General features: G+C 37.7%; 1 protein-coding gene across 2 annotated transcripts in view; it reads right to left on the bottom strand.

The window, feature by feature from the left end:
* DNAAF11 (dynein axonemal assembly factor 11) overlaps positions 1–18,243 on the bottom strand; it is a 77,965-nt gene that overhangs the window by 16,449 nt on the left and 43,273 nt on the right. The gene's annotated exons all lie outside the window — the stretch shown is intronic.

The raw sequence follows: 18,243 nt of genomic DNA, 5'->3' as shown, positions 1-18,243 counted from the left end.
AACACTTAAATAATGTACGTCTAATAAATATAAGGCAGTGGATCTTTATTTTATATTATTTTTTGTTACTATAGAATAATCCTGTTCCATTAAATGCTTTTGTGCTTTAAATTTTGTCATCTCTGATATTAATTTTGTCATAACTACTTTAATTTTGCTTGCATTCAGCTAATAGGGCTTTATGCATTCTTTTCTTTATACATTTCCTGTGTCTTTTAGATTCTTGTAAACTGTATAGCGTAACTGATTTTACATCAATTACCTTCCTACAGATTTTCTTTTTATGTTTCCTTCCTCATGCTTTCCAATTCCATGTAACTGTACTGACTTTTGTTTGCATTTATTTTCTGTAATACTTTGTAATTTACCTATTTTTATTTAATTCTACTCAGTTTCCCTAAAAACATTTATATTAAATGTTAACATGAATAAAGCGTAATATATATATTTGGGGGTTGTGAAATAGAAAATATTTATACGTTTGTTCTCCCCACTCACACTTTTCCAATTTTCACGTTTTAATCTAAGTTGTATAAATCACATTGTTTTCTTCTTGTACCACCTTCACTACTTCTTCCAAGGAAAATAATAACTTTTGGAATCTTTTTGAAATCTTATTCAAAATAATTAAAGCTATTTCTGTAAGATTATAGACTTTTAGACTAATACTTTAGGAAGATGACAGTGTCTAAGTAGCCAAGGACTCATGGGTGAGGGATGTAACGGGGACTGGGGAATGAGAAGCCCTCATTAGGTCTTCAGTTCAAGGTGACATAGCAGGAAGATATCACAGCCTCAGTCCTAACCTGCAAAAGGATATCTTTAGGTGTCACATCTTCCTTCCACATTCAGTACACATCTTCCTTTTTTTTTGCATTTCCAAGACCCTACCATAGGTGCCTAGCACATAGTAGGTACTCATTAAAATACATGGAATATTTGAATGAGTGAATGAATGAATGAATGGCAACAGATTAGAACTAAGAGCAAAGACCCCTGGAGATGCTTATTCCTGCCTATTCTGTCTACAAATGGGGAAGAGACGAGTTCCGTGGGCTGCAGCTTCATGTATGCTGGGCTCTGTTGGTGCTGGGTCCAACTGGTGGAGGAGAGATTTAGGGAACCATAGAAAATCCTAGCAGCTATGACTGTGACAGTAGTCTCTGAGTTAGTAACATAATTTCAAGTTTAAGCAGAAGAATGGGAAACTACTTAACAAGTGTCTGAGTCTGTTTGAAACTGGGACTTAGAAACTGGGGCATGGGCAGGTCTGGGTTTGCGGCGGTGACAGTGGCTTCAACAAGGAGACAGGACCTATCATTTATTTTTCGCTTCCACAGTAATTTGCACAGTGCTTTATTCATACTAGGTACTTAATAAATCTTTCATATATTGAATATTTTAATTGATTAATTAATAATTCATTAATTGTCTAAAGTTTTCCAGAATTTTGCAGGAAGTTTTCCATTTCTGAGTTCTACCACCTTATTTCCATGGTGTGGCAAGCCAAGCATGCTAAATCGTTCCCTCATCTGGTTAATAACTTCCACATAGTTTATTTATGGATGCGGCATGTTTTTCCTCCACCATCATTTTGCTTAAGTATACACATTTAATGTCTTCACTCATGCTTCATCAGTAATTTCTAAAAACGTCTCCACTTTTTTTCCTTCATAAAACTTCCAAACTCTCTAAGCCCATTAGATAGCAACCTGTCTTGACATAAGCCCGTTGTGTGATCTGGAGGGGAGGGGAGGTGTGTCAGTTACTGGCTGAACAGTGCCCTTCAGTGAGGCCCTGCCCCACAAATGACACAGATGACTGCCTAGCAATACTTAAGTCACCTTTAGAAGAACTGGGGCACTTGAAAATTATCCACCTTCTTACATACTTCTGGTGTTCATATTTATTAGTTAATTATCCATAATACTGGTGTTGAACAGTTAAACATGCAAAGCTCAGATTCCTGCAAAGGAATACTATTAATATAAAACTTTGGAATCAATAAGACTTCTTTATTTTCCTCTGGCATTAGAGGAAGTTAGTATTTATACCCAAATTTACTGCTGACATTTTAACAACTTCATGATTTGTTAACTGTTCTGACTGACTTCACTAAGAAAGGCACATAATTCACTGAGCCTGTTAAACAAAAATATTCCTTTAAAGAAAACAAGCTCTTTTTTTCTCTTTAAAAAAGGTCATTAATCCACAATTAGAAAATATATAAATTATTTAAAAATCTTTGAACAGATAAAAATACCTGGATAAGTCAAACATTTTTGAAGTATATTCTATGTCAAATAAAGACATAATTGGTAGTAAAGAAAATTTAAATTTTTGAAAAATTGATCAGAAAAATAAGAAGGATAAGAATACTGGCTTTGATTCCAAAGATACCCAAGCTGTCTGAGGAAAAATTGTAAAGGTGCAATTACTGACATTCATATGTAAAATCAATATTGACAGTTGCACAAGACAGTTTCATGGCTTTGAAATAAAAGGAGAAAAAAATCTAACTATCAAACAGTTCCTTCAAAATTCTTTTATACTTGTAAAGTGCAATCTTATTTGACAGCTCCCCATGGAGGATCATACACACACACAGTCTAAGATTGCAAATGATATTTTATTAGGTTAGGACAAACATCAAGAATGATGATGATGTTTTAAAAGAAAAGAAAATATCCTTTTAGAATCTTACTAGAGATAGTCTGAGTGGGAAATATCCTCCATGTACATGAAAATGTTCACGATCATTCTTGTTTGTTCTAGGCCAGCGATAGTTCAGAAGTGCTGGCGAGTTCACATTACCCCATTCCCCACACCCTGCAGCAGGGAACAGCTATCGAGCAAATATTCTCAGCGTTGGTTACTAGTATCCCAGTTCCATCACCGCTGAGTTATTCTGAAGCACGTTTTGCACTGTCTCCTAGAGCTTTCCCACTGGGGCTGCTGACACTTTGTCTTGACTGCCTTTCCTTCCCTACTCCATGACCAGCACCCCCATACTCCCCAAATAAACCACTGTACTCATCTCCCTATGGAGGTTTCTTCTTCTGGGAGGCTGCAAATTTAGGAAGTGTTTTACAGTTCAAATGTGAGTCTGCATCTCACAATTTCGTCTCTGCAACAACCGTGGGACTCTCAAGTTTCCCTCGAGGCGGAAGAGTAGGAACATGGTATAACCAGATTCCAAAATACCGACTAGGTTTCTACTGGAATCCCACTCAAGTCTCTCTGAGCACCTCGTTTAATTTTCACGGTGGGCTGGGTACTTATTTGAAAAAAGATTCTCTATCTCCCTCTCTCTCTCTACCTACCTACCTATCTACCCACAACAAGCCTTGTGCTCTGCAACGGGAGAGGCCACAGCAGCGAGAGGCCCGCGTACCGCAAAAATAAAAAAATTAAAAAAAAAAGAGATGCTTCCATGATGGGGAGCCTGGAAAAGAGGTGAACACCTAATTGGAGTTGCTTTTAGAGATTATGAGAAAAGAATTGGAACAGAAGATATAGATGTCTGCTTTAAGAGTTTCGCTGTGAAGCAGGTCAGAGCAGTAAGTAGAGGGGAATGTTTTTATTTTGAAGAAGGGAGATGTTACAGCATGTTTTCAAATGTAAGATGTATAGCAGAAAATTCAGTGAAGAAGTAGAGAGAAGAGAGAATTGTCAGAGGGGGAAAAATGGTCCTTCAAAGGCAAGGGGAAATAGGAGGCAACACACATCTGGAGAGTTTGGTTAGATCACAGACAGTTCATCATAGAATCAGGACGGCCACAGAGGCGGAGCAAGGAAAGATGTGATGGTGACAGTATGTGGAGATGATCTTTTCATGCTTTTATTTATTTTTTTCTATTTTCTTTTGACATTTTTTATTGGAGAGAATTTTGAGGCCAGGAGGATGTTTTTTGTTGCTGGTGGTGGTGGTGGTGATTTTTAATTTTTAATTTTAAATATTTCCTTTGTGGGTAACACCTCTTTGCACCTTTTGAAAAGTTATAGGATATTTATCCTTGTAATGGAGGAATTCTGACATTGGTCTGTTTTCGGTAATTTTACTTAGAACTCGTTAATTGCTTTTGATCTGAATATTCTAATTCTTATGTTTTTAAGCTCAAAAAAGTTACGACTTCTAAAATTGTTCTCATTTTGTTGGTGTGACCATAACTAATTCTTTGATTAGACTTTCATCTAAATGCTCTATATTTATAATATCTTGCATAGTTTTTAGCTCTTGTCCTTTAGCTACATTTTAGGAAGGCTCTTCAAGCTATTTTCCACATTTGCTTTGTTTCCCATGTCATTCCTTCTATTTAATCGCCATTGCAGACTTTAATTCTGCTACTTCAGTGCTAGTTTCCATTTTGTTCTTCCTTATCTCATTCAGCACCTGTTTATCTCTAACTATTGCCTTTGCCCTCATCTTGTTGCATTCTTACTTGTCTCCATTCTATTTTTACACTTGCTATGTCCTCTTGGACCCTATTTAGAATTGCCAAGTTTTCTAAAATTTCCCTTTGATTCCTGCCAAATATCATTTTCTTTTTCCTTTTTATTTTTTTATTAACATCTTTATTGGAGTATTATTGCTTTACAATGTTGTGTTAGTTTCTGCTGTATCACAAAGTGAAACAGCTATACATATACGTACATCCCCATATCTCCTCCCTCTTGCATCTCCCTCCCACTCTCCCTATCCCACCCCTCTAGGTGGTCACAAAACAACAAGCTGATCTCCCTGTGCTATGCATCTGCTTCCCACTAGCTATCTATTTTACATTTGGTAGTGTATATATGTCCATGCTACTCTCTCACTTCATCCCGGCTTACCGTTCCCCCTCCCCATGTCCTCAAGTCCATTCCCTACATCTGTGTCTTTATTCCTGTCCTGCCCCTAGGTTCTTCAGAACCTTTTTTTTTTTTTTTAGATTCCATACATACGTGTTAGCATACGGTATTTGTTTTTCTTGTTCTGACTTACTTCACTCTGTATGACAGACTCTAGGTCCATCCACCTCACTACAAATAACTCAATTTTGTTTCTTTTTATGGCTGAGTAAGATTCCATTGTATATATGTGCCACATCTTCTTTATCCATTCATCTGTCAATGGACACTTAGGTTGCTTCCATGTCCTGGCTATTGTAAACAGTGCTGCAATGAACATTGTGGTATTGTAAACAGTGCTGCAATGAACATTGTGGTACATGACTCTTTTTGAGTTATGGTTTTCTCAGTGTATATGCCCAGTAGTGGGATTGTTGGGTCGCATGGTAGTTCTATTTTTAGTTTTTTAAGGAACCTCCATACTGTTCTCCATAGTGGCTGTATCAACTTACATTCCCACCAACAGTGCCATCGGGTTCCCTTTTCTCCACACCCTCTCCAGCATTTATTGTGTAGATTTTTTGATGATGGCCATTCTGACTGGTGTGAGGTGATACCTCATTGTAGTTTTGATTTGCATTTCTATGATGAGTAGTGATATTGAGCATCCTTTCACTTGTTTGTTGGCAATCTGTATATCTTCTTTGGAGAAATGTCTATTTAGGTTTTTAATTGGGTTGTTTGGTTTTTTGTTATTGAGCTGCCCATTTTTGGATTGGGTTGTTTGGTTTTTTGTTATTGAGCTGCATGAGCTGCTTGTATATTTTGGAGATTAATCCTTTGTCAGTTGCTTCGTTTGCAAATATTTTCTCCCATTCTAAGAGTTGTCTTTTCTTCTTGTTTATGGTATCCTTTGCTGTGCAAAAGCTTTTAAGTTTCATTTGGACCCATTTGTTTATTTTTGGTTTTATTTCCCTTTCTCTAGGAGATGGGTCAAAAGGATCTTGCTGTGATTTATGTCATAGAGTGTTCTGCCTATGTTTTCCTCTAAGAGTTTGATAGTGTTTGGCCTTACCTTTAGGTTTTTAATCCGTTTTGAGTTTATTTTTGTGTATGGTGTTAGGGAGTGTTCTAATTTCATTCTTTTACATGTAGCTGTCCAGTTTTCCCAGCACCACTTATTGAAGAGGCTGTCTTTTTTCCCTTGTATATTCTTGCCTCCTTTATCAAAGGTAAGGTGACCATCTGTGCATGGGTTTATCTCTGGGCTTTCTAGCTTGTTCCATTGATCTATAGTTCTGTTTTTGTGCCAGTACCATACTATCTTGATTACTGCATCTTTGTAGTATAGTCTGAAGTCTGGGAGCCTGATTCCTCCAGCTCCGTTTTTCTTTCTCAAGATTGCTTTGGCTGTTCAGGGTTTTTTGTGTTTCCATACAAATTGTGAAATTTTTGGTTCTAGTTCTGTGAAAAATGCCATTGGCAGTTTGATAGGGATTGCACTGAATCTGTAGATTGCTTTGGGTAGTATAGTCATTTTCACAATGTTGATTCTTCCAATCCAAGAACATGGTATATCTCTCCAACTGTTGGTATCATCTTTAATTTCTTTCATCAGTGTCTTATAGTTTTCTGCATACAGGTCTTTTGTTGTCTTTTGTTAGGTAGGTTTATTCCTAGGTATTTTATTCTTTTTGTTGCAATGGTAAATGGGAGTGTATCCTCTATTTCTCTTTCAGATTTTTCATCATTAGTGTATAGGAATGCAAGAGATTTCTGTACATTAATTTTGTATCCTGCAACTTTACCAGATTCATTGATTAGCTCTAGTAGGTTTCTGGTAGCATCTTTAGGATTCTCTATGTATAGTATCATGTCATCTGCAAACAGTGACAGTTTTACTTCTTTTCTGATTTGTATTCCTTTTATTTCTTTTTCTTCTCTGATTGCTGTGGCTAAAACTTCCAAAACTACGTTGAATAATAGTGCCAAGGCTGGGCAACCTTGTCTTGTTCCTGATCTTAGAGGAAATGGTTTCAGTTTTTCACCATTGAGAACGATGTTGGCTGTGGGTTTGTCATATATGGCCTTTATTATGTTGAGGTAAGTTCCCTCTATGCCTACTTTCTGGAGAGTTTTTATCATAAATAAGGTGTTGAATTTTCTCAAAAGCTTTTTCTGCATGTATTGAGATGATCATATGTTTTTTATCCTTCAATTTGTTAATATGGTGTATCACATTGATTGGTTTGCATATATTGAAGAATCCTTGCATTCCTGGGGTAAACCCCACTTGATCATGGTGTATGATCCTTTTAATGTGCTGTTGGATTCTGTTTGCTAGTATTTTCTTGAGGATTTTTGTATCTATGTTCATCAGTGATATTGGCCTGTAGTTTTCTTTCTTTGTGACATCTTTGTCTGGTTTTGGTATCAGGGTGATGGTGGCCTCGTAGAATGAGTTTAGGAGTGTTCCTCCCTCTGCTATATTTTGGAAGAGTTTGAGAAGGATAGGTGTTAGCTCTTCTCTAAATGTTTGATAGAATTCTCCTGTGAAGCCATCTGGTCCTGGGCTTTTGTTTGTTGGAAGATTTTTAATCACAGTTTCAATTTCAGGGCTTGTGATTGGTCTGTTTATATTTTCTATTGCTTCCTGGTTCAGTCTCGGATGGTTGTGCTTTTCTAAGAATTTGTCCATTTCTTCCAGGTTGTCCACTTTATTGGCATATAGTTGCTTGTAGTAATCTCTCATGATCCTTTGTATTTCTGCAGTGTCAGTTGTTACTTCTCCTTTTTCATTTCAAATTCTATTGATTTGAGTCTTTTCCCTTTTTTTCTTGATGAGTCTGGCTAATGGTTTATCAATTTTGCTTATCTTCTCAAAGAACCACCTTTTAGTTTTAGTTATCTTTACTATCGTTTCCTTCATTCCTTTTTCATTTATTTCTGATCTGATCTTTATGATTTCTTTCCTTCTGCTAATTTTGGGTTTTTTTAATTCTTCTTTCTCTAATTGCTTTAGGTGCAAGGTTACGTTGTTTATTTGAGATAATTCTTGTTTCTTGAGGTAGGTTTGTATTGCTATAAACTTCCCTCTTAGAACTGTTTTTGTTGCATCCCATAGGTTTTGGGTTGTCGTGTTTTCCTTGTCATTTGTTTCTAGTTATTTTTTGATTTCCTTTTTGATTTCTTCAATGATCTCTTGATTACTTAGTAGTGTATTGTTTAGCCTCCCTGTGTTTGTAGTTTTTACAGTTTTTTTCCTGTAATTGATATCTAGTCTTACAGCGGTGTGGTCAGAAAAGCCACTTGATATGATTTCAATTTTCTTAAATTTACCAAGGCTTGATTTGTGACCCATGATATGATCTATCCTGGAGAATGTTCCATGAGCACTTGAGAAGAAAGTGTATTCTGTTCTTTGTGGATGTAATGTCCTCTAAATATCAATTTAGTCCATCTTCTTTAATGTGTCATTTAAAGCTTGTGTTTATTTATTTTCATTTTGGATGATTTGTCCATTGGTGAACGTGGGGTGTGAAGTCCCCTACTATGATTGTGTTACTGCTGATGTCCCCTTTTATGGCTGTTAGCATTTGCCTTATGTATTGAGGTGCTTCTATGTTGGGTGCATAAATATTTACAATTGTTATATCTTTTTCTTAGATTGATCCCTTGATCATTATGTAGTGTCCTTCTTTGTCTCTTGTAACATTCTTTATCTTAAAGTCTATTTTATCTGATATGAGTATTGCTACTCCAGCTTTCTTTTGATTTCCATTTGCATGGAATATCTCTTTGCATCCCCTCACTTTCAGTCCGTATGTGTCCCTAGGTCCGAAGGACACTCTTGTAGACAGCATATATATGGGTCTTGTTTTTGTATCCATTCAGCCAGTCTATGTCTTTTGTTTGGAGCATTTAATACATTTACATTTAAGGTAATTATTGATATGTATGTTCGTATTACCATTTTCGTAATTGTTTTGGGTTTGTTATTGTAGGTCTTTCCCTTCTCTTGTGTTTCCTGCCTAGGGAAGTTCCTTTAGCATTTCTTGTAAAGCTGGTTTGGTGGTGCTGAATTCTCTTCGCTTTTGCTTGTCTGTAAATGTTTTAATTTCTCTGTCAAATCTGAATGAGATCATTGCTGGGTAATTTTGGTTGTAAGTTTTTCCCTTTCATCACTTAAAATATGTCCTGCCACTCCCTTCTGGCTTGCAGAGTTTCTGCTGAAAGATCAGCTGTTAACCTTATGGGGATTCCCTTGTATGTTATTAGTTGCTTCTCCCTTGCTGCATTCAATATTTTTTCTTTGTATTGAATTTTTGATAGTTTGATTAATATGTGTCTGGGCATGTTTCTCCTTGGATTTATCCTGTGTGGGACTCTCTGTGCCTCATGGACTTGATTGACTATTTCTTTTCTCATATTAGGGAAGTTTTCAACTATAATCTCTTCAAATATTTTCTCAGTCCCTTTCTTTTTCTCTTCGTTTTCTGGGACCCCTATAATTCGAACGTTGGTGCGTTTAATGTTGTCCCAGAGTTCTCTGAGACTGTACTCAATTCTTTTCATTATTTTTTCTTTAGCCTGCTCTGCAGTAGTTATTTCCACTATTTTATCTTCCAGGTCACTTATCTGTTCTTCTGCCTCAGTTATTCTGCTATTGATTCCTTCTGGAGAATTTTTAATTTTATTTACTGTGTTGTTCATCATTGTTTGTTTGCTCTTTAGTTCTTCTAGGAACTTGATAAACGTTTCTTGTATTTTCTCCATTCTATTTCCAAGATTTTGGATCATCTTTACTATCATTACTCTGAATTCTTTTTCAGGTAGACTGCCTATTCCTCTTCATTTGTTTGGTCTGGTGGGTTTTTACATTGCTCCCTCATCTGCTGTGTATTTCTCTGTTTTCTCATTTTGCTTAACTTACTGTGTTTGGTTTCTCCTTTTCACAGGCTGCAGGTTCTTAGTTCCCGTTGTTTTTGGTGTCTGCCCCCAGTGGGTAAGGTTGGTTCAGTGGGTTGTGTAGGCTTCCTGGTGGAGGGGACTGGTGCCTGTGTTCTGATGGATGAGGCTGTATCTTTTCTTTCTGGTGGGAAGGACTGCGTCCGGTGGTGTGTTTTGGGATGTCTGTGAACTTAGTAATTTTTAGGCAGCCTGTTAATGGGTAGGGTTGTGTTCCTGTCTTGCTAGTTGTTTGGCATGGGGTGTCCAGCACTGGAGCTTGCTGGTCATTGAGTGGAGCTGGGTCTTAGCATTGAGACGGACATCTCTGGGAGAGCTCTCGCTGATTGGTATTACAAGGGGCCGGGAAGTCTCTGTTAGACCAATGTCCTGAACTCAGCTCTCCTACCTCAGAAGCTCAGGCCTGACACCTGGCTGGAGCACCAAGACTGTGTCAGCCACACGGCTCAGAAGTAAAGGGAGAAAATAAAAAATAAATAAATAAAATAAAATAAAGTTATTAAAATTAAAAATTAAAAAATAATTATTTAAATAAAAAATTAAAAAGTAATTTTAAAAAAAAGAAGAGAGCAACCAAACCAATAAACAAATCCACCAATGATAACAAATGCTAAAAACTATTTAAAAAAAAAATCTGACAGACAGAACCCTAGGACAAATGGTAAAAGCAAACCTATACAGACAAAATCACACAAAGAAGCATAAACCTATACACTCACAAAAAGAGAAAAAGGAAATATATATATATATATATAAAATAAAGGAAGAGAGCGACCAAATCAATAAACAAATCTACCAATGATAATAAGCTCTAAATACTAAACTAAGGTAAACATAAAACTAGAAACAAATTAGATGCAGAAAGCAAACCCCAAGTCTACAGTTGCTCCCAAAGTCTACTGCCTCAGTTTTGGGATGATTTGTTGCCTATTCAGATATTCCACAGATGCAGGTACATCGAGTTGATTGTGGAGATTTAATCCGCTGCTCCTGAGGCTGCTGGGAGAGATTTCCCTTTGTCTTCTTTGTTCACACAGCTCCTGGGGTTCAGCTTTGGATGTGGCCCTGCCTCTGCGTGTAGGTCGCCTGAGGGCATATGTTTTCACCCAGGACGGGGTTAAATTAAAGGAGTGGCTGATTCGGGGGCTCTGGCTCACTCAGGCCGGGGTGAGGGAGGGGTATGGAATGTGGGGTGAGCCTGCGGAGGCAGAGGCTGGTGTGACGTTGCACCAGCGTGAGGTGCACTGTGTTCTCCTGGGGAAGTTGTCCCTGGATCACAGGACCCTGGCAGTGGCAGGCTACACAGGCTCCCGGGAGAGGAGGTGTGGAGAGTGACCTGTGCTCGCACACAGGCTTCTTGGTGGCTGCAGCAGCAGCCTTAGCGTCTCACGCCCATCTCTGGGGTCCACACTGATAGCTGCGGCTCACGCCCGTCTCTGGAGCTCATTTAGGTGGTGCTTTGAATCCCCTCTCCTCGCGCACCCCAAAACAATGGTGTTTTTCCTCTTAGGCAGGTCCAGACTTTTTCCCGGACTCCCTCCCGGCTCACTGCAGCGCACTAGCCCCCTTCAGGCTGTGTTCACGCAGCCAACCCCAGTCCTCTCCCTGGGGTCTGACCTCGGAAGCCCGAGCCTCAGCTCCCAGCCCCTGCCCACCCCGGCGGTTGAGCAGACAAGCCTCTCAGGCTGGTGAGTGCTGGTTGGCTCTGATCCTCTATGCAGGGATCTCTCTGCTTTGCCCTCCACACCCCTGTTGCTGCGCTCTCCTCCGTGGCTCCAAAGCTTCCCACCCCCCGTCTCCGCCAGTGAAGGGGTTTCCTAGTGTGTGGAAACTTTTCCTCCTTCACAGCTCCCTCCCAGAGGAGCAGATCCTGTCCCTATTCTTTTGTCTCTGTTTTTCCTTTTTTCTTTTGCCCTACCCAGGTACGTGGGGAGTTTCTTGCCTTTTGGGAAGTCTGAGGTCTTCTGCCAGTGTTCAGTAGGTGTTCTCTAGGAGTTGTTCCACATGTAGATGTATTTTTGACGTATTTGTGGGGAGGAAGGTGATCTTCACGTCTTACTCCTCCACCATCTTGAAGGTCCTCTCCCAAATATCATTTTCAAAGATAGGTACGTCTTTTTTAGACTATCAGAATGATATTACCTTTTCCTTGTGATACGTTACTTTTTTTTGGTAGGGCCTATTTACATTTTTCTTCTTCTGTTTTTTAAAAAATTTGAAAATTAAAAATTTTACAAAAATTAAATTTTAATTTAAAAATTAAAAACATTAAAAGGTACAATTAAAAGATTTATATTAAAATTTTCACTTAAAATTGAAATTAAAATTTTTTTCTTCTTCTTTTTAAAGAATGATAAGACCTATTCAGACTTGGTGTTTATGTCATCAGATAAGATAAGTGGCTTTTCCTTGAGTCTTTTTTTTTTTTTTAATTGGGTCTATTTTTTCAATGTTGGAAGTTTTAGGAATAGGCTGAGGATGAGAAGTAATGTTCTAAAAGAGTAGAAGTATGAATGGAACAGGAAAACCTAGCAAGATGACCAGGAGGCCCTCACTATAGACCCTCTTGAAATTAACATTCAGAGAATAAAAGTGAGTTTATGTTGGGTACATTGCAAGCATATTTGAGTAGAGAGAAAGTACTGAGAAACATGTGTCCAAATAATAAGGGAAAGGGAGTCTGAGACTGTGTTTTCTAGAATCACGGTGTGTGATATTGACCTTAATACGTGACCTTCGTCTCCTGTGCTCAACATAGCAGAATCAAGCAAGATGTTCACCAACTGAAGTTGTAGATATATTTTGCTGTTCAGTTCAGATGGTACCTTCTTTAATCTCAGTTAATTATTCTGAAAGAACACCCAAAGGAAATCATGAAGCATATTCTTGGAGTGTTCCTGGAACTTGTCAATTGAGAACCTAGATGGGAGTTTAATTGAATGACAATGCAAGGTTCTCCGTGAAGGCAACATTTCAGTTAAATCTTGTTAAGTTGGACTGTGGTGAGATCATGTGTCAGACCCTTCCAGGCTGATGATGAGAAGACTGTGTATGGACATATCACTTAGTCTGACCACACATTTCAGAAAATATATCAAAGGCCAAGCGTAAACTCTTAGAAAATGCCATGGGGAATAATCCTACTCAGAATAGGAATGAAAATCACACACACAGTACCTATAAATAAACTTTAGAAAATATGTAGCATCTATAGAGAGAAAACTGCAAAGCAAAACTTCTGAGGGACATAAAATGTGAGTAATAAATGGAAAATACATTATTGTAGTGCAGATTCGATTATGTAGATATATCAATTCATTCCCACAACAATCTATAAATTCAATGCAACTCAGTAATAAAAATATTTACTAATAGGAATTAATATTGATTAACTTGACAATACTGATTACTAGTAATGGATAATATTAATTAATAGTAACATGAATGCAGTGTGTATTGTGTCCCAAGTGCTCATCTAGGTGCTTTACACATTAATTTATATAGTCCTCAAAACAACCTTTTGAGGTATGAATGATCATTAATATCACTTTATGGACAAGGAGTCTGAGGCACAGCACAGAGGGATTAATAATTTGCTCAAGGTCACACAGCTGCTGAGCAGAAGTATCAGGATTTAACCCAGGTTCTCTGGCTCCAGAGCCCATTACTTTAATCATCTCTTTTCACTCTCTCTAAATGGTAATAGCAATAAAAATTCAAATGGCATTTCTGGAGGCAGAATTTGATAAAATTATTTGAAAGTTAACCTGGAATAATACACATGGAAAAACAATGAGGAAATGGTTGAGGAGGGAGGAGAGGAATTAGGGGAGATTCGTGTTCTAAATATTAAAATGTATTTTAAAGATGCATTTAATGCATTCACTTGTTCAACAAAAATTTATTGAATACCTACTCTTTGCCAGTTTCTGTTCTAGGTGCCAGTGACACAGTAGTAACAAGAACAGACAAAAGTCCCTACTTTCATGAAGCTTAAATTTTTGTTGAGGGAGATAGATAGACAAAGAAATAAACAATTAAATACATGGACTGTCCAGTGGTGATACATTCTATGAAGAAAAATACAGCAGGAACAGGGGATAGAGAGTACTGGGATGGGGAAGGGGAAACTTTTAAAATATCGGGATCAGGAAAGACCCCATGGTAAAGTAACACTTAAGAAAAAAAAAAAACTGAAAGAAGGGAGAGAACAAATCATGAGGATATCTGGGAGAAGGGCATTCCAGCAAAGTGAACAGTACGTGCAAAGGCCCTGGGGTAGGAGGATGCTTGTCACATTTGTGAAATAGTAAGGAGGCCAAGGTGGCTGGAATGATCAGAGGGTAAAGTGGTAGAAGATAACGTCAGAGAGACAATGGCAGGTGGAGGTTATCAGGGGATTTTGCTTTTAACTCTGAATGACTAGAAAACAAGACTTGGTCTGATTTACATATACTATAAAATGATCACTTGGCTGCTGTGCTGAACAAAGAATAGTGAATTTCTGGTAGACAGGTGACACCCATAGGTCCATGTTTCTTGACTGGATATATCTAATGTAATAAAAGGCACTGGAGACTGAGACTCTACATCAATCCCAAAAGCTAAGACTAATGAATACAACAGTGCCGGAAGCTAGAGAGAAATGCCACTGACAAGTGGAGCAGGATTGAGAAAAGCCTCATGAAACACAGAATGTTTCCTACTTTCCTGCATTATTTTTTAGATTCTACATATAAGTGATATCTTATAGTATTGTCTTTCTCTGTCTGACTTACCAGTTAGGGACCTTCTATTTCCTAATGCCACTTTCTGAGAAAGCCAGAGTACCTTTGCATCCACTACCCCACCTGCCACTTCTAGCCAAGACATCAACCCTTGAAATCACGGTGGAGGAGATGGCCTGGGAGATGTGGTACTCACGAGTTACGTTACAAAGATGGCAGATGGAGACAGGAATTCTGCAGGGAATGGCAAGGATTGTGATATCTGTGTATTCTATCAACCCACAGATTACAGACTTGGTGGCAGATGTTGGAAAGCATCTGGTATTGTAGAGCTAGCATGAGATGAAAGTCCCTGGGATGTGGAGCTGAGCTGGGAGAACCCACCAGCAGGTCAGCAACAGAATATCTAGCCATGACCCGTGACAGGGAACAGACTTAACGAAACTTGCTTATTTATCGGCACCCAGTCTGTATAGATCCGGCTTCATTTAGAGGTAGGGAAGGGAAAAGGATCCATTTGACATCCATGACAAAATACTGAATGAAATGTATAATAAGAAATATTTGAGCACTTTGTGGATTCCATTACAAATTGTGTCCTTGAAAAAATGTATACAAAGTTAATCACTGAATTTCCACAGATAAACACAATATAATCATCACAGCACAGACATCAAATAGATTAGCTTTTCACAAGTATTCTTTACAAATGCTATCACAAAGAAGGAAAAACTAAACAGCAAATTTGATCTTCTTTTCATTAATTTAGAGTATCCAAGTATTATAAACTACTAAGGACTGTATTAGATATTTCCTGAAGTACTAAGTTATCACTTAACATATTGACCACACTGTTCTGTGAAAGAAACAAAAGTATACCTAAGTGTCTACCTGATCTTTACAAAATGCTTTAAAATTCCAAGAAGATGCCTCAGTCGTTATAACGCAAGTCAGACACGGACAATGCCACAGTAAGGTAGAAGCCTAGACACACAAAACGACTCAGTGGATGAAACGTCGGTACTTCAATTGTTTCAGTCAATAGGAATTATGAAGATGTTAACTTTTAGTAACACATATTTTTAATAGTAAGCATAAGTGAAGTTACAATTTTATTTTTTAACTTTTGATGACTTTTTAAATTTAATTTTTAAGAAAAAGCTTTTGTTCTTTGAGCTTTACAGTCCTTACAAATACCTAACTCATGAGTCAAAAACAACTAATTCAGGGCAAGAAATAGCTACCTTTTAGGAGGAATAATGACAGAGGTATATAAAAGAAATGATAAAAGTAAATAAATTAATAATTAATAATTTAATAATTAAAAGGAATAATGATAGAGATAGCTTCACATCCATGTTACTTTTAGACAGTAGTCTAAAATCTTAAAAAAGTATATACCTCAAAGGAAAAAATGTTACGCATAGTTTCTTATTAAGAAAAAAAAGAACCATTCTGATTCTTTCTATGTAAATTATCTCATCTTCAACCAAACACTTCTAAAATGCCTTTTCTTTAATAAGCCATTTTTTATACTTTTTATGTGTATTTAACATGAAGATTTAAACAGATATAAAGACAAAAAGGATAACGGAAATAGAATGTTGTATTCATTTAAAAGATTCATAAGCAGAGATAGCAGAGGTCTTCTGATCAACTGCCTGGCACCCTGTAAAAGGTACACAAATCATACGTCTTGATTTCCTCTTAGGAACATAGCAGTTTCCATTTAATCTTTGGCTTTTCAGTTAGAATGGAAATTTCAAAAAAAAAAGAAAGGAGAATGCTGATCGCAGTGTCATTCAAATGTCTCTGTCGAAACACTGAGGTAATTGAGTTATCGCTTAGATTTCCCTATAGGATATTCTAACTGGCATAGAAGCATTTCCTTAATTTGTTGTAGTCAACAAGGACAGTGCGATTCTTCCCGTTGTGTTTGTTGTTTTATTGCTTGACAACAAATTGTATTTGCTGTCTTATTACCTCAGAGTAAAAATACATAACTGATTACTCATAATCTGTTACAAAACTGGCTTTGGGAAAATGAAGGATTATTAAACCATTATAGAAACCTTATTGGTTAATCAAGTTTATAATCTTTGTGTCCCCCAGGTCCCTTTTCTTTCTCACAAGGAGAACCCCACGTTGACTGGTTTATCTACTCTTCCCCTTTGAAACCTGAGTGACTGGGGCAAAGCTGACCCTACCCCTAGCTCATGAGATGAGATAACAGTAACCAAACATAAAATAATAGGAACGAAGAAAGGACTACCATCTGTTTGGCCAGAGATTGGTTTCATTGTCCAGGGTTAAGCTCCTCAGGATTTGTTAGCCTCTTCAGCTAAATTAGCCAGATCAGTCCAGAGGAGCTTTTATTCCATGGCGATGGGAGAGGTCCTCTCTCTGGTCTTTCTCTGATTCTGTGTCTTTCCACTTTTGTGCAAGGTAAGAACACGAAAGCAAGTCACCCCAGTTACTCATGTAACTCATGTCAAGAAGGAAGTGCTCATGTCAAGAAGGAAGCAGGTCTGAGTACAGAGCTAACATATCAGAAAGGGCCTGACCCTCCCCTGACTGGGCCCAATTCTGTTTGGAGTTTCTGCAGCTTGCAGCACAAAACATCCTAACTCATTCACAGAGCCTGTATTGAGGAATCGGAATATTCCATATAGACAGATGATTTTTTTTTTAAGTTTTATTTCCTTAAGTTTTTTCAGGATTGTCATCTATCCATGTTAAGTCTGTTCAGGCTTCTAAACAGCTTCTGTCTCAGACATTCAGCTCTGATATCAAAGTTAGAGTCTGAAAGTCAGCGGAGGGAACACTACCAGTCATTAGAAGTCAGCCATATCAAAAGTGCACATATAGTTTTGTTCTCTATGTCTGTGAGTCTGTTCCTGTGCTGTATACAGATTCACTTGCATTATTTTTTAGATTCTACATATAAGTGATATCTTATAGTATTGTCTTTCTCTGTCTGACTTACCAAGCATAAGAGGGAGGGGGAGGGACAAATTAGGAGGATGTGATTAACAGATAAAAATTACTATCCATAAAATAGATAAGCAGCAGGGATTTACTACAAAACACAGAGAATTATATTCGTTATCTTATAATAACCTACACTGGAATGTAATCTGCAAAAAAAACCCCAAAACAAAAAACAGAACACTTTGCTGTATTCCTGAAACTAGCGCAATATTGTAAATCAATTATACTTCAATTTACAAAAACTGAAAAAAATACATATACAACACTTCTCCTCCCAAATAAAAGACAAAAAAGAGTTTTAGTTTAAAATACTATCTTGGGCTTCCCTGGTGGCGCAGTGGTTGAGAATCTGCCTGCTAATGCAGGGGACATGGGTTCGAGCCCTGCTCTGGGAGGATCCCACATGCCGCGGAGCAACTAGGCCCGTGAGCCACAACTACTGAGCCTGCACGTCTGGAGCCTGTGCTCCGCAACAAGAGAGGCCACGATAGTGAGAGGCCCGCACACCGCGACGAAAAGTGGCCCCCACTCGCCGCAACTAGAGAAAGCCCTCGCACAGAAACGAAGACCCAACACAGCAAAGATAAATAAATAAATACACTCCTACCCCCAACATCTTCTTTAAAAAAAAAAAAAATACTATCTAGTCCATATCATAAAAATAATACAAAGAGCAACAATGATGGCATCAATAAGTGCTCACTATGCTATGAATTTTATGTGTATT

This window comes from Grampus griseus, assembly GCF_964374135.1.
Source record: "Grampus griseus genome assembly, chromosome: 17".
NCBI lineage: Eukaryota > Metazoa > Chordata > Mammalia > Artiodactyla > Delphinidae > Grampus > Grampus griseus.
Note: the sequence above shows the minus strand (reverse complement) of the source record. Positions and strands in the feature narration are given on the sequence as shown.